Source organism: Alosa sapidissima, chromosome 18 (assembly GCF_018492685.1).
Source record: "Alosa sapidissima isolate fAloSap1 chromosome 18, fAloSap1.pri, whole genome shotgun sequence".
NCBI lineage: Eukaryota > Metazoa > Chordata > Actinopteri > Clupeiformes > Clupeidae > Alosa > Alosa sapidissima.
Window position 1 is genome coordinate 16,036,980 of NC_055974.1, and position 6,000 is coordinate 16,042,979.

Sequence of the window (6,000 nt, forward strand, 5' to 3'; positions counted from 1 at the left end):
TTCTATAAACTGCCTCTCAGTGTGTGTGTGTGTGTGTGTGTGTGTGTGTGTGTGTGTGTGTGTGTGTGTGTGTGTGTGTGTGTGTGACACTGCTGGGAACCCTTACAAGTTTTAAGGTGTGTGTGTTTTTCATGGTCAGCGAGGTCATTGGTCAGATATGTGGTCAGATATTTGGACAGATAACTGTTGAGGAAGCAGAATGCAGTTTGGGAGTGTCTAATGTCTTACATACACACATGAATACGCATGCATGTGTACGCATACATACATAAATACACACACATGCATACACATGCATGTGTACGCATACATACATAAATACACACACATGCATATACATGCATGTGTACGCATACATACATAAATACACACACATGCATGTGTACGCATACATACATAAATACACACACATGCATGTGTACGCATACATACATAAATACACACACATGCATATACATGCAGACAGAAAGAGCCATGTAGTCTGAACTGATGGGCACATCACACATTTTACAAGGCCATCATTATGGCTGTTATCGCTACTGACTTTTTCCTTTTATTAGATCAAAAACAAGGAGCTATCAGAGGCTGAATCTAGAGGTGTAACTAACCAGGTAGTTGGTCCTGTGCCTGTCCTCCATTGTCATTACACTGTAATAGACTATGTAATTACAATATAACAATAGCTGTGCTTATATCAAGATATTTTGCATTCTGTGTGTCATTCACATACTTATAACTCCTTCTCTTTTCCCATGTCCCTTCTTTTGACAGGCCACTCACTAATCAGGGAGTTAAGTGGGTTATTTCACACTTCTATTATCACAATAGCAATGGTGTTGTGAAAGGATGGCTTTCGTGTGAAATACACAAACCACTTTGTGCTGTCATTCATTTCGGTTTAAAGCTAGATCTATAGCCTTGGTGGAGAGTTTTTTTTATCCTGCAGCAAAGTTTGGTAGACATATTGTAAATGTGCAGCTGTGCATAACAATTACAGCAGATGTTGAAAAGGAGAACTTTGCAAATGAATTTCACTGCCTTTCAGTCATTAAGTTAATAGCCATTCAGTGCAAATGACTTTCAGTGAAATGAGGACGTACATTTTGTCCCTTTGACCTTGACTTGGGAGAGCTAGCATACAGTCTGAAAAGGAGTAACCATCAAGATTCCATCCAGTCTACGCCTTTACACTTTACACATTTGCCAACTAACATTATCTGTTAAGAAACTCCTCAAGAACATACAAACTGTGAATAATATACATAACACAGAGATAAATGTTCTCAAGGACCTTAAAGTGAACCTTTCTAAGTGTACCCTCTTCATTTCGCCTGAGATGTTGCCTCACCCTTTATTAAGCTGGACTGCACCTGGACAATCGCCTCCCGAGCAGAGAGTGACCCAGTGACAGTGGTGGCCTAGGGTGCTTTTGGACACTTCTCTGCCCTTTACGACGGTCCTCAGTATGTGCTGTGGTTTGATTGACAGGCGGCTGTGTACAGCAGCTGTGCCTGTGGAAGTGACCTCACTCAAGGGGTCAGATGCTCAAATAAGAGCCTGTGATTGGCTGGCTAGATGCTTAGACAAAAGGCAGTGATTAGTTTAGAGTGACTCTAATTAGATCATAATGCATCATAATGACATTATGATCGTTTTAATGGGTTGATTTCAAGGCTGATTCTTTATGAAGTTTAGGAAAAGAACATATGTCAACTTCACTGATTGGAAGGATTGTGTGACTATTAAAAAGAAGAATTATAATGCTCAATACCTTTATGACTATGAATTCGGATGTCTTAAAGTCAGAGACACCATTCCATTTTCCACATAGTCTTTCTTCCTCTTTTCTATCTGTTTCTTATTTCTCCTCCTTATCTCTTCTCTCCTTCTTTATGATCTGTAACTCTCATCAAAGTCTAAATCGTTCTTTTAGCCCCGGTCATCTCTCACTTTCTCACTTTCTCTCTCTCTCTTTTTCTCTCTCTCTCACCCTTCTTCTCTGAAATCAGAGCCTCTCTCCTTCTAGAGCGTGTTACTGTGACGTTCCCATAAATCGCCCTCCCCTTTATAACCAATTTATCCCCTCGCCATCAATCACATCCACCCCAGCAGTTTAATGAGAGAGAGGGGCAGAGAGAGAGGGGCAGAGAGAGAGAGAGAGAGAGAGAGAGAGAGAGAGGGTTGGGCTGTGGTTGGGATGGTGTGGGGTGGGGTTGGGGGTTCAATACACAATCACTCCTCCCTTGTCCTTCCAAATCCAATAAAAGCTGATATGTGAACTCTGTGCTCTCTCACACAAATACACACCCAGTGTACCCATACATACACACAGCTGCACTCACACACACACACACATGCAGAGGAGCACTTTCCGGCTGTGTGTGTGTCAACTCAGTTATTAGCTGTGTTATGCCGCACACTCACACATTAAAACAAACACGCACCGAGACACTTGGGGAAAAAACATACTCTAATACAGTGGTTCTCAAACTTTTTCTTTCATTCTCCACTTTGATCAAGGGGGCATTTTCGAGCCCCACCTGTCCATCATCGCTCTAAGAAAGTGGTAGGTCAAGCTTAAAATTGTCAAATTTATTGAAATAAGTTCTAAATATATCCTCTTCAGCAGAGTTAAAATCAGCTGGTGCTGCAAATATAATATAAATAAATGCATAATGTGCCACTAAATTAAACACACATATTTCTGTTTTCCAGCAACATATTAGCAAGCACAGGCCAATATTTTACAGCATTGTACAATATATTCAATGAAATAGCCTACCAACATGCTGCATTAAATGGATCCATAATCCAATCATACTGAGCACTGCTGGTTGGGTAATATTTTTGAAATAAACTTTGTAGGGATGTGATGTAGGCCTATTTAATACATGGGATCACAAGAGTGGCTCCCGAATCAGACGTTTCAGCGATTTCACTCAGATTCTCAAAGGTATTAATACTGTCGCAATTGGCGCCTGTCCCATACCTCGAGTTTTTTGGTGAATCCAGTAATCTTATCTGCTAGGTGAGGTAGGCTTGTCTTTGCCTTGTAACTGGAGATTTAACTCATTGAGCTTTCCAAATATATCGCTAAGATAGGCCAGCTTCATCAAGAAATGTTCATTAGTGAACGTGCTTGCAGATTCGTATGCGCTCCTCCTCCAAGAAGAGGCGACACGGAGCTCAAACACGCGCGACAGCACTTTACCACTTTACTAAAGCCACCTTGCCTCACTATGAAACAGTACAGCCTTTTGGTCAGCTCCCATCTCCTCGCAAAGTGCGGAGAACAGACGCGCTTTTAAGGGCCGGGTCTTGATAAAATTCACCACTCTCACAACCTTGTTCAAAATCTCATTCAGGTCGGGACTAAGCTGCCTTGACACGAGCGCTTCCCTATGAATAACACAGTGCGTCCATTGCGCATCGGGTGCTACCTAGGCCTAGGCTACAGATAAAAAAATAAATTTAAAAAACTCCTGTTTTTCACGTCAGTTCGCGCCCCACCTGGCATGTCTCAGTAGTGGGTCGCGACCCACAGTTTGAGAAACGCTGTCTAATACAACACACTCTCCCTGCATGTTTAACATGTCATGTGGCATCTTCACTGGTGAAAATAGAATGTCTGTGAAATTTAGAATGAGTCCACCTTTGTCCCCCATGTACTGTACATTTCTCCCTTCCTTCCATTCAGTTTGTTTTCTTGGCTTTTTTGTCCTTTCTCTATCCTCCCTTCCTTCATCCTCCATCTTCCCTGTTGAGAAAGTGTCGTATAGTATTTATCTCATTCTATTACTCCCACTTCCTTCCCTCCTCTCTCTTTCTATGCCCCCCTCTCTCTCTCCTCCACTACCTGAGATCATAAGTCATCTATATCTCTATGACTCGTCACTTCCCCCTTCCACTCCCTGCTTTCCTTTCTATCCCCCTCTCCCTAAACCCTATTTCCCTCTAACCCCGCCCCCACCCCTCTCTCTCTCTCCCTCCCTCTCTCTCTCTCTCTCTCATCACCTCTTCACTTTCTCACATAGTGATAATGTTTTCTATCTCCATCAGTCTATGTGTCTTTCCCTCCCACTCGTCCTCCTCCTCCTCCTTCTCCTCATCTTCCTCTTTAGGGAGCATCCATCAGTCCACACCAGACACACACACACACTCGCACACAAACACACACACACACACACACTCACACAAACACACACACAAACTCACGCACACACACACACTCACGCACACACACACACACACACACACACACACACACACTCTCCCCCCCTGCATGGGGTCTTCTATCTGGCCCAGGACATGGTCGGCGACCTTGAGTGTCTCTCTCTCTCAAGTGACAGCTGCGCGTCTCAGCACCTCCTTAGAGCTGACTCCACACGGGCCTTTTATTTATACATTTATGTCCGTCACCAGTATCTAGCTTCCAGTTCATCACAACACTTCATCATCACCAGCAGCCAACGTGTGTGTGTGTGTGTGTGTGTGTGTGTTTATGTATATGTGTGTGTGTGTGTGTGTGCATGTATGTGTATGTGTGTGTGTGTGTGTGTGTGTGTGTGCATGTATGTGTATATGTGTGTGTGTGTGTGTGTGTGTGTGTGTGTGTGTGTATTGTACATGTGTACATTTGTAGGCAGGCAGACTGACAGACTAACTAATTGATTGATTAATTGGTTGATTGACTTATTCTTATTGGTTGGTTGGTTAATTGGTTGATTTGTTAATTGGTTGATTTGTTAATTGGTTGATTGACTTATTGGTTGGTGGGTTGGTTGATTGGTCAATTGGTTGATTTGTTTATCGGTTGATTGGTTGATCTTTTAACATGGCCCTGGTAGATTCATACACTAGTAGATTGAGGTGTTGTTCTGCTGAGATTGGCCTGCACATTACCTAGCTCAAATCCCTCCCAGTGGGCTGTGGTGGCCATATGAAACCTCTCTGATCCCCATCGCCCTCACCAAGATGTCCACTCACGCTCAGCACAGTGGCCAGTGCAGTCAGTGGCCAGCTGTGTGTACCATCCATTCTGGCCTCAGGGGTAACAGGTGGTGACTTTATTAGAGGTGTTCGTTTGTGCCATCTGTGTGTGTATGTGTGTGTGTGTGTGTGTGTGTGTGTGTGTGTGTGTGTGTGTGTGTGTGTGTGTGTGTGTGTGTGATTGTGTTCGGGAATGCTTTGGGTGGCTGGCATGGCATTGTCGCCTAGAAGTGTTGTCATTATTGGTGTGTGTTTGACTGAGTCTTCATGTGTGTGTGTCTGACGTTTGCGCATGTGCGAGTATAACAGTGTGTGTGTGTGTGTGTGTGTGTGTGTGTGTGTGTGTGTGTGTGCATTTGAACAGAGACTGTTGACATTGTTGCCCTAGACGCTTGCTGGCAGGAGTGTGCGGGAGTAAGGTGGCATGACTCGTTGGCACTGTTCAAGTAGGGCCTACTCCGGTGCCAAAACCCTTAATGCCACCCTGCAGTTTGCCACCTAGGGTGCCCATGAGGGACCTGGCAGCGCCACGTGCCAAGCACTTAGTGGGACAGCCATGGTAGATAGCTGTGTGCTGGAGGTGACAAAGGAGCGTGGTGGAACAAAGCACTGGCCGCCGGCTCTCAAGTGCTTCTAAGCCCTCGGACACAGAGCTCTCGAGTGCTCCTAGTGCCCACTCAAAGGGCTGTCGACGGCCTCGAGATGTCTCTTGACCAATTCCACGACCCTATTATACAGCACTAGTGCGCTAAGCCCTGAATTAATGGCTTACTTGTGTAAATAGACTTAATCACCAATCACAGGACTCCTAGCTGATACAAGTACCCAATCAGAGAGCTCCTCAGAGGGCAGTGATTTTAGATGATGGAATTGTTAACCATTTCAAACCTGAAGTGAAGATGGTCCATCTAACATGTATACACACACACACACACACACACACACACACACACAACACACACAAACACACACACACACACACACACACACAGAGAGATGACAAACACCTCT

At 44.3% G+C, this 6,000-nt stretch overlaps 1 protein-coding gene across 1 annotated transcript in view; it reads left to right on the forward strand.

The window, feature by feature from the left end:
• actn3b (actinin alpha 3b) overlaps positions 1–6,000 on the forward strand; it is a 42,382-nt gene that overhangs the window by 8,059 nt on the left and 28,323 nt on the right. The window lies entirely within an intron of this gene.